Source organism: Vombatus ursinus, unplaced genomic scaffold (genome assembly GCF_900497805.2).
Source record: "Vombatus ursinus unplaced genomic scaffold, bare-nosed wombat genome assembly UNPS02014818.1, whole genome shotgun sequence".
In the NCBI taxonomy this organism is placed as follows: domain Eukaryota; kingdom Metazoa; phylum Chordata; class Mammalia; order Diprotodontia; family Vombatidae; genus Vombatus; species Vombatus ursinus.
Genome location: NW_020954596.1, coordinates 20,238,129 through 20,251,445, shown reverse-complemented (window position 1 = coordinate 20,251,445; position 13,317 = coordinate 20,238,129). Strand labels below are relative to the sequence as shown.

At 42.2% G+C, this 13,317-nt stretch overlaps 1 protein-coding gene across 1 annotated transcript in view; it reads left to right on the top strand.

Moving 5' to 3' along the window:
• Positions 1 to 987: 987 nt before the first annotated feature.
• The window catches only part of HS3ST1 (heparan sulfate-glucosamine 3-sulfotransferase 1), a 44,805-nt gene continuing 32,475 nt past the window's right edge, over positions 988 to 13,317 (top strand). Inside the window, exon 1 of the mRNA XM_027836425.1 lies at positions 988 to 1,430. The gene's annotated coding sequence lies outside the window, so the exon portion shown is untranslated. The remainder of the gene's footprint in view (positions 1,431 to 13,317) is intronic.

The window sequence follows — 13,317 nt, the reverse complement described above, 5'->3', positions numbered from 1 at the left end:
CACACACACACACACACACACACACACACACACACACACACACACACTATAAAGCCGTGATTTGAATTCACACATAAAAGCATCCCGGCTTCAATAAACCCTGAATCATAAAAAGCAAGGCGGAAGAGAGTTCTTAAATGGCGACAAGCACGCAGCGAGCAGGGCAGAAGGAGGGAACTCTCTCTGGGGCCTGAGAGTCCGCTGGACCCGTGCTCCTTGCCAACCAAAGAGGACGTTTGCAGCCTTTTCCCTTCCCTTTCCTCGGGTAGGTCCGGGGTCGGGCTGTGCTTTGGAGACCTTGGAAGCAGCGATCTCTCCTGGTCCCAATTACCTGGAAGGGCGGGGGAGGAGAAAGGTGCAGGGCACTGAGGCTGAATGGGGGAGGGGGGATGGACTCTTGCCCTGGATCCTTTAGGCGGGTCAGCACCAGCCCGAGGCTCTCAGCGTGCGCGCCCAGGCTCAAGCACAGGCACAAGGTCTGCGGGTGGAGGAGCGCTGTCCCCCAGAAAGCTTGACTTGCAGCAGCACCTCTCTTGCGACGATCTTCCCCTTGGAAGGGAAGCTGGGGAAGGAGAGGCAAAGACTATCTTTCTCTTCTTCCCTTTCCCCTGCCCCAACCGACCGCTGCGCGCGGAGCCAGGGATAGAGCCCCAGTTCTGCCTTCCCCGAGGTGGAGACACGGAACCCTGGTTTTCTTTTCCTGCCCGTAGGTCTGGGGAGGTGTGGGGGTGGGGGTGCAGAAACCAGAGCAGCCTCTTCCAGTGGGCGGGGCGGGCTCGCCCATTGACGTGCACTGGGGAGGGAGGGAGAGAGGGAAAGGGAGAAGGAGGGCAGAGGAGCGTGGAGAAGAGAGGATAGTTTACGGAGCGAACTCCAGCTGGGCTGTGCAGGGAGAGCAGCCACAGCGGTTGGTCGGCCGCACCTGAGCCGGCTCGGCAGCAGCGGGCGCTCGCGCTCCTCCTCCCTCCGGGGCTCTCGCCCTCTTCTTCCTCCTCCTCCTCTAATTCCTCCTCCTCCTCTGATTCCTTCTCCTCCTCCTCCCCGTGGGACCAGGAGCTGCCAGCCTCCCGCACTCTGTCTCCCACACCATAGCAAGAGCACTCGCTGCGGCTCCAAGTCCTTCTGCCTGCGTGTTTCCGCTAGGGCTAGCAGAAGCGGCGGACCTCTGGTCTCCCTTTACCTCTGTCCCCGTGCATCCCCTTCCCTTCCTCCCCCGACACCCTCCACCTTCCTCTGGCCCCAGCATCTCCCTCAGCACTCCCACACACGCATCCACGGACCTAACCCTCTAGTCTTAGAGGGTTTCGCAAAGATCTTGCCCCTGCCTGCCTCGCTTCCTCCGTCCACTTCTCTCCCGAGTTGTGCGGTGCCCCATGGCCCTGACAGAGGGACGTCTGCGGGACGCCGACGGACTGCACTGTGCAAGTCAGGTGAGTGACCTGAACAGGAGAGCAGAAGTGATTGCTTAGGGACCGACCGTCTCAGCTGCAGAGTTTGCAGGAGCATGGCCATGAAAGGGTGTCGAGTGCACAAGGTCCCTGAGCAGTTGAGAACGGACTTCTCCCTCTTCGAAAGTAACAACCCGGGACGACAGGTGCTTTAGGGCTAAGACTAGATAGAGCCCGAACGGGATGGGGTGGGGGTGGGGGGGCGCAAAAAAAAAAAAAGGAAGGGACAAGGAGTGGGGTTAGTCCCCAGCTCCTGCACTGCTTTCCTGGCCTCTTTATGCCCAGAAGGGTAAAATCTCTACATTGGATGGGATCGAGAACTAGGAGATATGGTTGTTTTGATTCTGTTCAAAGGGGGTGTTGATTTGTCTACATCTCTAGCATCTATCCCCGTGCCTTCTTCCCGAAGGACCTAGCATGTTCGCAAGAGAAGCATCGCTGAGCCAAGCTGTGATGCTTAGGGATGTGAAAGTGGGCGATATTGTAGAAAGTCACTTGGTATGGAGATTGGGGGGGGATGCTCTTCTTAAAATTCGGTTGGAGAAGGGAAAAAAGACAGGACGAATTTTCATTTTAAAGGAGATATGATTTAGGCTTCAGTGAGGATAGCATTTTAGTGCCCTAAATGGTACGCATGAAAATATTAATTTAAAAACTCTATCTCCGCACCTCCAAACCTTCTTCTATGTCTGGACAATATCAAAAGTGAATGCTACGGGGAATAGGCGGGACTCGAACGCAGGATAGAGCAGTGTATACACTTCCTCAGGAAGAGCTTGAGGGTGTCCTTAGCCTTAGCTGAGCCTCCTGGTTTCCCCGGGTGTAAACTCAGTTTAAGGCACGCCACTGTTACCCTTGCCTTTTCGAAGGGTCGGTCCCAATTTGGCTATGCCAAAGGGAGAGGTAGCTCTGACAACCCCCACTACTTGCCGGTGGAGATCTCTGCCCTTGGTACTTTACACAGCCCCGCTGCTGTGTGGCTCACATGCTATACAGTGTCCGTGAAATCCGAACTGTCTGAGAAGCGGCCAGGTGGGATGGAGATAGGAGCCCAAGGAAAAGGAAACCACCTCCTCGGCAGAGGTGGCCATGTCTTCAACTCCTCTCCTGTTAATTCCGTCTCATCCTATAAATCGATCATATCCTCCCTTCACCTATACGAGTGCATCCCATCCTGTGGTGGTCTCTGAGCTGTCCCTTCTGCTATGGATGAGACTTATTGATCAATTGATAGGATTTGGTCTCCGGATCCCCACATTGTACCAACGTTAACTGCAGGTTATTTTTATCCACACCTTGTGTACAGGCTCTTGGATTTCAGGGGGCTCTGGGGAGATAACTGCAAATCCAGTCAATTCAGTCAGCCTTCCTTCCCAGAGTCGGCTTTTTTCCAGCTGGAAACATTTGAGATAAGCGATTTAGAGGGAGGGAGAGGAGGGTTCAGGCAGCAACACCAAGATCTCTCTCACTGAGTTCAAGAAAAGACTTAGATCGTTGCACAGCCCCAGATGGGCTGCTTGTGAGACATACATTAGATCATTGTACAGTTGGTGCTGATAGAAGGAAACCTACCTTTGGGAAAAGGAAGCTGCTGCTTAATTACCTTGATAGCTTGAGCAATGGGAAGGAGGCTATGCAGATGATGATGTTGTCCAACTCCACTTTCAGGCCTTAGTTTTCTTTCTTTTTTTTCCCCCCCTAAATTAAAGCCTTTTGTTGTGAAGTGAAAAAGGGAGATTAACTCAAAGTCTTATTCTAGCTTAATAAGAAAGAGAACTTTCTTTTTTTATATGCCTGGCTTTTCTAAAGTGTGCTTTTGGTATATATAGAATATATTCTTCTCCCTGAATAACCTTCTAGTGTAGAAATAAACCGTTCAGTTAAATTCTAGGGCACAAACTCCCATAAGTTGTATAAATTGCCACAGATCATCCCCACCCTACAGTCTGGACACCTCAACAGTTAATCACTCCTAGAGCCCTTTCTTTGTCCCTCATATTTTGGGGGATAGCACAGGATTGCAAGAGTTACATATGGAAATGAGCTATTATCTTACATAAGAATTCTCTAGCACCAGGCAGTGAAACATTGGTCTATTCACTGTATTTCCCAGTGCTTGCTTAGGGGATCTGACTATTTCAACTGGGCTTGACATGGATCAATAAATTCATGACTAAGCACCTTTAGCTGAAGCAGTTAATTACAGCCAGTATTAAGAAGTGACAGTCCTTTAGGAAGATGTGCTAGGGAACATTTGGCAGTGAAACATTTCTGTGAAGAGATGGAAGCATGGCATGTGGAATTCTTGCTCATGAGGCAAGGAAGTGATACCTTGAGATGGGGGTCTGCTGGGAGGAAAGAAAGATACAAGAAAGGCAGATGGCTTGCTTTTAAATTCTCTCACTTTAGACAACTTTACTCACTGTTGATAGAAACTTAAACTTTGAATTTTTGCTTGTTTTCAGAAGTCTTTCATCAGAAAATCCCTGTATTTCTGAATCTACAAAGAGAGAATAAAAGCAGAAGCTTTACTAATTATTGAATTAAAAATAATGATAGTGACTAGAGGAGTTTGGCCATAAGCAAACTTAGGCAGTTTAATATTCTTGTGCCAAACACAGGGGGAAAAGAATGCATGCTTTGTCATTGTCTTTTCTCTATTCACATTCTAAAAGCATTACTTCACATTGAATAGTCTTTGCTCTGATGGGATTGGAGTTTGGAATTTCAGAGGTATAAGGAGATTGTATACATCACCTAATGGAAGTTTGTATTGAGGTTACATTGTTAGGACATTTTGCTAGGCTCTTTTTTTTTGGGGGGGGTGAGATTTGTCCTAGTCTACTGAGAAGAAACTCAAGAAGCATGTGATTCATGCTTTCCTTTCTCAGAACTATTGCATTTATAGGGTCGAAAAACTGGAAAGGTCCTTAGTACAAAAAAAATTAGAGCTAAAAGAGAACTTGCAATACAGAATATATGAGTAGGAGAGGTCCTTTGAGAGCAATGAACAGCAACCCTACAAAAGTAGAAAAGAGTGTTGGATGTGGAGTCAAAGACCCTTGATTGAAGTCCCATTGGTGCCATTTATGATCTATGTGACCTTGGACAGGTCATTTAGCCTCCTTAGCCTTCAGTTTCCTCAGCCATAAAATGAGGGGGTTAAAGTAGATGACGTTTAAGGTTTTTTGTTTTTTTGTTTTGTTTTGGTTTTGGTTTTTTACTCAAAATCTATGATCCTGTAAATGTTCCTCATAGAGATGAGGAAACAATGGCTCAGGTAAATGTTCTGAGCACAATGTCAAATAGTAGCAGAGCTGGGAACTTTATCTATAAAATGGACTCTGTGAGATGCTACGGCCCTACTTTTTGACTTTTTTCTTGTCTAGAGCTCTGTTTTTTTTCCTCTGCTGTTTTCTTCCTTCTGTCCTTCCTTCCTCCCTTCCCCCCTTCCTTCTTTCTTTCTTTCTTTCTTCCCTTTCTTCCTTCCTCCCTCCCTCCCTACCTTCTGTCTTTCCTTTCTTTCTTCCTTCTTTCCTTCCTTCTTTCCTTGCTTGCTTCCTTCTTACATAGATGTGTTTCTATGATACAAATACACAAGAGAACCAAGAATGGAAGTACTATCCTGATAGGTGGGGTAGAGGCAGAGAAGCATATGTAAAGCCAACACAGGTCGTTTATATGCATATTCTGACCTTAAGCATAGTTAATGGTGTGATGTTTATACTATATTCTTTCTCCCTACATTCTCTCCCCTTGTTCTGTAATTCTTTAAATACTCAAAATCTATGTTCTAAATTATTTATGGGCTTTGTTAGCTAACTCATTTATAACTTGTGTACCAAGATACTATGCCCAACTTGGTAAATGTGTTCTACTTTAAAGTATCGTTTTTGTGTTCTACATACTGCTTGACTCATGTCATTTCATCTTAACACTTTCTCAACTGATTAAAATATATATTTAATAATGTAGGCTTTTATCCATCTAATATGACACTCATAGTTTGGAATTGTTATATAGAAAATAGCTATTACACGCTCCTACAAAGTATCCATTTTTTATTCTTGGTTCCCCTGTCAGAGGGTGAATACTGGACTATTGGTCCATGGTTCTGACCTAGTCTTCTATTCCTCATGACCTTGCATATTGTGCATAATTTAATATTAATTTAAGAATGAGTTGAAAAATAGTCTGATTATGCTTTACTGGAAAGGTCACTAGACTAATGTTCATGATGCCTGAGTTCCAGCCTTGACCTCTATCACAAACAGTTGTGTGACCTTGGGCAAACCAGCTAATCATTTGATATTCGATGAGCACCCAGAATGTTCAAGGTCATCTAAGTGGTACAATGGATAGAACTCAAGGTCTGGAGTCAGGAAGACTCATCTTCCTGAGCGCAAATTGGGCCTGAGATGCTTATTAGTTATGTGACTCTGGGCAAGTCACTTAACCCTGTTTGCCTCAGTTCCTCATCTGTAAAAATGAGCTGGAGAAGGAAGTGGCAAACCACTGTAGTATATTTTCTAACAAAGGCCCAAATGAGGTCACAAAGAGTTAGACATGACTGAAATGACTTAACAACCACAACAACAGACAATACATGGTATTTTCCTAAGTTCCCACTCAAAAGGGAAGAAAGATGAAGTTTTTTTCCCCCCAATACCCAGCTTTTTCATCTGACTTCTGTAAGTCTATCACCACAAGTCACTCATGCTAGAAAATGCAATAAGAAAGTTGAATTAAATTGACTAAGCACTTAACTGTGTGAAGTGCTGTTCTTCTAGGTGCTGAGGGAGGCAAGAAGTTTAGGAAAGGCCTTGCTTTGACTTTTCTTACTCTTTTACTTCCCCATTGCAATCATTGCTCAATTCCTATTGATGCTGTTTCCACAATCTCTCTGAAATCCATTCCCTCTTTTTTGTTACCACCATTAGAATACTAGTACAGAATCCAGTGGTCACCTGCCTTAGCAATTGCAATGGTCCCACCATTGGTATCATTAACTCTTACTCTTATCTGTCCAATGTACATAGCATGTCACTACCAAAACCCTTCAGTGCCTTAGAGTTACCTACTGAATAAAGTTTAAAGCCTAGAAAGAAATTTAAGGAAGAGCCTGGAAACTATGCCATAGTAAAATTAAGAGTTGGGTCTGAAGAGCTAGGCTCAAGTCCTTGGTATGTGGTATGGTAAAACTCTGACACTTAAACTGTGACTACGGACTAGAAAACGAGAAGAGTAACAGTTACGTGATTGTTACCTTAAAAGGTTGTGGCAATAAACATTTATTGTAACTCAAATGTTCAATAAAAATATTAAATTTTATTGGAAGCAAATGGCGGTAATAAGACATATACAGCAAAAGCAGGTAACAATACAAGGCTGAACGGTTGAAGTGGAAGATAAAGAGGGCGGGAGTTCAAAGGAAGGAGAAATTTCTGCAATGTTCAGGGAAGACTATCAGGAAGAAATGTGACTTGAGCTGAGTCCTATAAACTTGACAGGCTTTACCTATTTTAAGAGAAGAAAGGGGAAGGATGTTCTAGAAGAGAGCAGCATGAACAAAGCCAGATATTGGGGAAATTGAACTGTATATTCCAGGGACAGTGAGCCACTTAACTTCTCTGTGATTAGTGATCAAGAAATCAATCAGCTTTTATTAAGTGACTGCTACGTGCCAGGCACTGCACTAAACACTGGAGATACAAAGAAAGGCAAAAGACTCTTCTCAAAAAGCTCAGTCTCTAATGGGGTAGACAACATTTAGGGGAAAAAAAACTAACTATGTACAAACAAGCTATCTACAGGATGAATAGGAAATGATTAACAGAGGGAGCACTAGCATTAACAGGGATCAGAAAAGGCTTCTTGGAGAAGACAGGATTTTAGATGAGACTAGAAAGAAACCAGTGTAGCCAGGAGGAAGAGATGGTTAGGAAGAGTATTCTAAGCTTGGTGAACTGCCTTTAAAAATTTCCGCAGTCTAAAGATGGAGCGTCTTATTCCAGGAACAGTAAGGAAGCCTGTGTCCCTGGATTGGTGGGGTAGCAGGAGTGAGGTAAAACAAGAATGGAAAGGAAGGAGGAGGGGCAGGTTGTGAAGGGCTTTGAATGCTATGCAGGATTTTATATTTGATCCTGGAGGTGATAGGAAGCCACTGGAGTTGACTGGTCATTAGGAAGAATAATTTGACAGGTGAGTGGACGATAGACTGGACTGGGGAGAAATTCGAGCAGGCACCCACTAGCAAGCTATTGCAACAGTCCAGCCATCCAGTGATGAGGTCCTGCCCCAGGGTGATGTCGTTGTCAGAAGAGAGAAGGAAGAAAGGGTATACAAGAAAGGTTCCCAAGGCAAAAAACAACATTCTAATGACAAAGCATTTCCTCTGTCACATACCTAAAGCCTGTCCTGCTGACTTTACAGGGGCTTAGGTGAAGCTCCAGTGAGATTACGAATTTGAAAGCACTTTGAGATATAGAAAATGCTATGCAAATGTTAGGTATTTTAATTATGCATAAAATAAATGTTTGTCCTTATCCTTTACCTCTCCCCTATTCCTCTTATGTTTATTTGTGTCTACTGCCATACCCTGTACATTGTTAAGTACTCAGCAAATATTCCATCTCTATTGAATATTGATTGAATTTAGAAGCAGCCTGGTTGCAGTGGATATGGTTCTGGGCTTGGTGTAAGGATGGCCTGGGTCCAACCCCAGCCTGGTTGTAGTAGATATGGTGCTGGGCTTGGTGTAAGGATGGACTGGGTTCAACCCCAGCCTCTAGCTTTTAGTAGTTAGTTGACTGCCCTCTAGTCACTTAGGCTCTCTGCTCATCAGTCAATGGGGCAGATGGGTTGGGACTCACCACTACTGAAGAAACCAGAGTCTTTCATTTTCTTATATTGATTGAATTAAAGTGCAGGAGGCATCAGCTAGGACTTGGGATTCCTTTTGTTGTACTAAGATTGTTAAATGACATTTTTAATGGTATTCAAAAAGTGTAAAAAGTTACACTGATGACATAAGTGGCAGATTATGAGCAGCCAAGTACAGAATCAAATAGATATTTTTCCCCAAGTAGGGAAATCATTCTTTGCAAGTAAATGAGTTTTTTGTTTATTTGTTTATTTTTATTCTCTTAGGTTGTCAGAGCATTATAGTTGTGCAGGGTACCACTAAAATCCTTAATCTTCTCTTCTCTTCTCTTCTCTTCTCTTCTCTTCTCTTCTCTTCTTCTCTTCTCTTCTCTCCTCTCTTCTTCTCTTCCTTTTTTTAACTGTACCTATGATTTTATTAATAAAAAATGAAAAATGAAATGAAAAATGTCTTAAAGTTGCTCAGGGGGCACTGAATGGTTAAGTAAGTTACCCAAGGTCATGCAGCCTATGTTTTTCAGATAAGGGACATGAACTTAAGTTTTCCTGACTCTTGAGGCCGATTTTCTATCCACTATGCCATGCTGCCTTGTACATTGTGGGCTCTTAATAAATGTTCATTCAGTTTGAATTTTGACATCAAGCAAGGTATAAAACAGAGAGACATATGCTCCCTTAAGGTGTTTACTATTGTAAAGGTAGCACTAAGATTCTTTATGGATAGTGGTGTCCAATTCACGAATGACATTGTATAAATTACATCAAGCTCTGAAACTGTACAAATCTGCTTCCATGGGATCCATAGAAAGCTGGGGGGGGGAATGGTCTAACCATTCTCAAAAATAGAAGAACAATGGACGAAAAACGTGTACCATCCAGACAAGGACTTACACAGATGACCCATTGAATTAGTCCATCAGTATATCTGTCTTGGATGATAACTGCTGATGGACAATGAGTTGAGCCTAGAAGTAAGTAGTTGGAGGAGTTTTGGCTGGATTGCATGGCAAACATGGGCTACATTTTCAACACTCAAGCTGCTCTGTTTCACAACAGCTCACGTCTTAAATACCATTATTTTCCCAGTGATGTTATATGGATATATAACAGAATGACTAAATCACAGAAGAATCAAAACAAGTAATTCAAAGAACAATAGAAAGTCATGTGTATGTAAACAGCCTACAAAAAATTACCAATGATGATTAGCAAGTGAGAATTAACCTGAAAGACATTATCAAGGACATATATAGCCAGAAAAGGAAGTGAGCCTTTCCTTTAAAAAAGGATGAGACAATAGATGAATAACCACATTGGTATCCCTAGATATTAAGAGACCCAGAGAAAATATAATAATACTGTTGGAGAAACCTCTCTGAAGGATTTATAGAAAGAAAAGCAGGGGGAGTCATAGAAAAGTTGTAATGTGCATTGGTATAGAGAGGATATGCATAGGGATAAAAGCAGCAATCTGCCTAAATACCAAAGTGCATGTTTAGTTCTGCACCTTTGAGGATAGGATAGTTGCTTAGAATCAAGTTAGAGGAGGAATAGACCTTACACATTATATGGTCCAAATCCTTTAGCTTACAGATGAGATAATCAAGGCCCAGAGTGATAAAAGGACTTGTCTAAAGTCAATTCAATTCACCAAGTACTTATTAAATGCCTAACTTGTTCCAGGACCTGTGCCAAGCACTAAGGATATAAAGACAAAAAATGGAAAAAAAAAGATGCCTGCTCTTAAGGCACTTCCATTCTTCTGGAGGAGAAACATGTACACATCTATATAAATAAAGAATGATTACAAAGTAATTTTTAATTGGGCTGAGAACTGGTCTAATGGAAGAAGTATCTTCTGAGCTGAGCCCCGCATAGAGCTGGGAATTTGAAAAAGTAGAGATAGTATATTCGGGGCATGGGGGAAAATAGAAGGAGGAGGAAGATGGGATATAGTATTTGGGGAATAGTAAATAGGCCAGGTCTGCTGGCATGTGGAGTTGCAGAAGGAAAATAATTTGAAGTAAGTATGAAAAGACAGGTCACACAGCTATTCAGTGGCAGAACCAGAGCCACAACTAGAATTTGAATCTCCTGACTTTTGGCCCTGTGTTCTTTCACTCCAGTTAAAGAGTCCCTTCCACTGGGGCCTCAATTCAACCAGACTGAGTAGATCAACCCGAACAGTAATTCCTCTGACAGTGGCTTAGAGAAGGAGGTTATGCTCTTGGGCCAGATCACTTATGCTCCTCTGAACTCACTCTTTCCACGTCCATACTCAATAATACCATGACACTTTGCAGGCCAGCACTAACATCTCCAGACTCCACCTCATAAAAACCTTTGTGGATACCTTAACTCTCTGGTACATTGCACCCATCCAGAAAATCCAGAAAACTCATTAAATGCACTCGGTGTATTCTCACCACTCAGCCTCTTAGGCATAAGGTTTATAAATTCAAAGAATAAGGTTTTATTTATAGGTTGAAGAAAACAAATTGAGTTAATAACAGAGCTCATAGAGAATGATATTACCCATCAATGAGGTCCAAAGACCTGTATGTTCTCTCACTTAGTCTTATGGTAGGTTAGGGTCTGAGGAGACAGTACCTCATTTATTTTTTTTCCCTTTTCCTTTTTTGATTGTTTGTTTTGAGTGGTTTATTTATTTATCTATCTATCTATCTATCTATCTATCTATTTATTTATTTATTTATCTATTTATTTAGAGTATCATTGATGCATTTGGTCTTTTTACCACTGTCAATTTTGGATAACTAACCCCACTCATAACACACACAATTAATGAAGCATCCCTTAGAACAAAGAAAATAAAAGCTAAGCAAAATCAAGCAACATGGTGATCATGCTTGGCGATCTATGGTACATGATCTATGATATAGGCTTCCACCACTCCAACAGAAAGGTCTCTTCTAGTTTACAAAACACTCAACAAATGGTGTTAGGGTTGCTCTTTCTTGTCCCTTGTGCTGTTCTGGGTAGCCACCAGGAGGTGGCATCAGTACCACTCCCTGGCATGGTTTCTGCTCATGGTTCCTCTAGTTTTTCTGCATAGTGTTGATAGCTTGGTCATCCTCTACTGATAGTCCTTAACCAGGTACGGAGAGAAATGAGACGTTTTTGAAGGTTCAACAAATTAACAGCATATTTTAACCAGTGGAGAGAATCAAACCAAATAAAATTCCAAACTTCACTTTCTGAGACCTGATTTTACTAGGTAAGGAACGGGATCTGTACTGATTCACTCACTTACGCTCTCCGAACATCAGATTTCTCATCTGTAATATACACAGGTTATCTTCTTTACAGGACTTTTTGCAAACCTTAAAACATTGTAAAAGTGTCCATGGTTGTTATCATCAAAATAATTGAACTATCATCCAGGCACTGAAAATCCTCAATAATCTTTCTGCACCCTACCTTTCCAGGCTTTTAAGTACTCTGTGTTTTAAAACATTTGACCTACTGGTCATCTCCCACACATTATGTTAATATTTAATAATAATAACAATAATAATAATAGGTGGATATTGTGACAGACCTGGAGTCAGGAAGACTTATCTTTATGAATTTATATCTGGGCTCAGACACTGACTAACTGTGTGACCCTGGGAAATCTGCTTAACACTGTTTGCCTCAGTTTCCTTATCTATAAAATGAGCTGGAGAAGGAAATAGCAAACCACAGCAGTATTTTTGCCAAGAAAATCCCAGATGAGGTCAGGAAGAGTCGGACATGACTAAAAAAGGACTGAACAACAACAGAAAATAATAAAATTATTATAACTAGCATTTACATAGCACTTTAAGGTTTTCAAAATGCTTTACATGTTATATTCTCTGAACCTTTGCACAGTCTTATAACTGCAATGTCTCTCCAGCCTTTTAGACGCCTTGCTTCCTGTAAGCCTCAGCTTATATATCCACCTCCTATGGATCACAGGATCACAAATTTAGGGTGGAAATGACCATCAGTCTTATTCCCTTATTTTACAGATGAGAAGTTTTTCATAGTGAGGCTGGTTGTTCATAGTCACTATCTTCTTGAATTAACATGCAGGTATAGACTTCTCAGTTGAAATTTTGTATCCCTTCAGTGGAATGCAAGCTTCTTGAGGACAGGGGCTACTTTTGGGCTTCTCTGTCTCCCTAGTTTAAATATAAGGGCTTGCAAACAGTAGGTGCTTAATGTTGGATTGAACTAGATTTCCATTTTTCCCTGCATTGACATAATCAGGCATACACCACTCTGGCAGGAAAAAAGACTGTTGAAGGTGTGGATCCCTTTGAGTGTGGAAATAGGCAATAGCTTTGTTTAAGGCTACAGAACTGAGGAACTAGAATTCTCAGAAATAGTTTCAAATCAAAGTATTTCCTTTCCCTTTGTCCATGGAGAAATTTCATTTCAGCACTTTTTGAGGCACATTTTTATGTCTTGTTGAGCTTCTCAAATTCCTGCCCATTTAAGAGTATATATATATGCCCCAGTAGGTTTTCCTATGTAAATGCTTTCTCTCTTTAGTTAAAAAAAAGGAGCAAATCAAAGCTCTGTATCAGCAGTTCAAATACAGCAGGAGAAATGCAATTGCAGATGTGAGGGAAATGAAAAGCACTTTGGATAGCTGTGCTTAGAAAAATAAACACAAGTGAAAAGACGCCAAAGCCTTCTGAAAGCTGCCTCCAGAAGGCTCCCTTGTACTTCATTCAGCTTAGTTCAGGAGCCCAGTTCTCCCTGCAGCCTGGGGCATGTTTCAAATTTCTGGATGCTGCCTGTTGAGTTTTGTGAACCAGAAACCAAGGGAGCTGTCCTAGTGGACAGTTTTGAGTTATAGATGATACTAAACTGGAACACATCATAGGGACCATTTACTCCAGGGATTCTCAAACTGAGTGGTGGGTGGTGGGGTCTGTGAACCTTACACATATACATATACATATACATATACATATACATATACATATACATA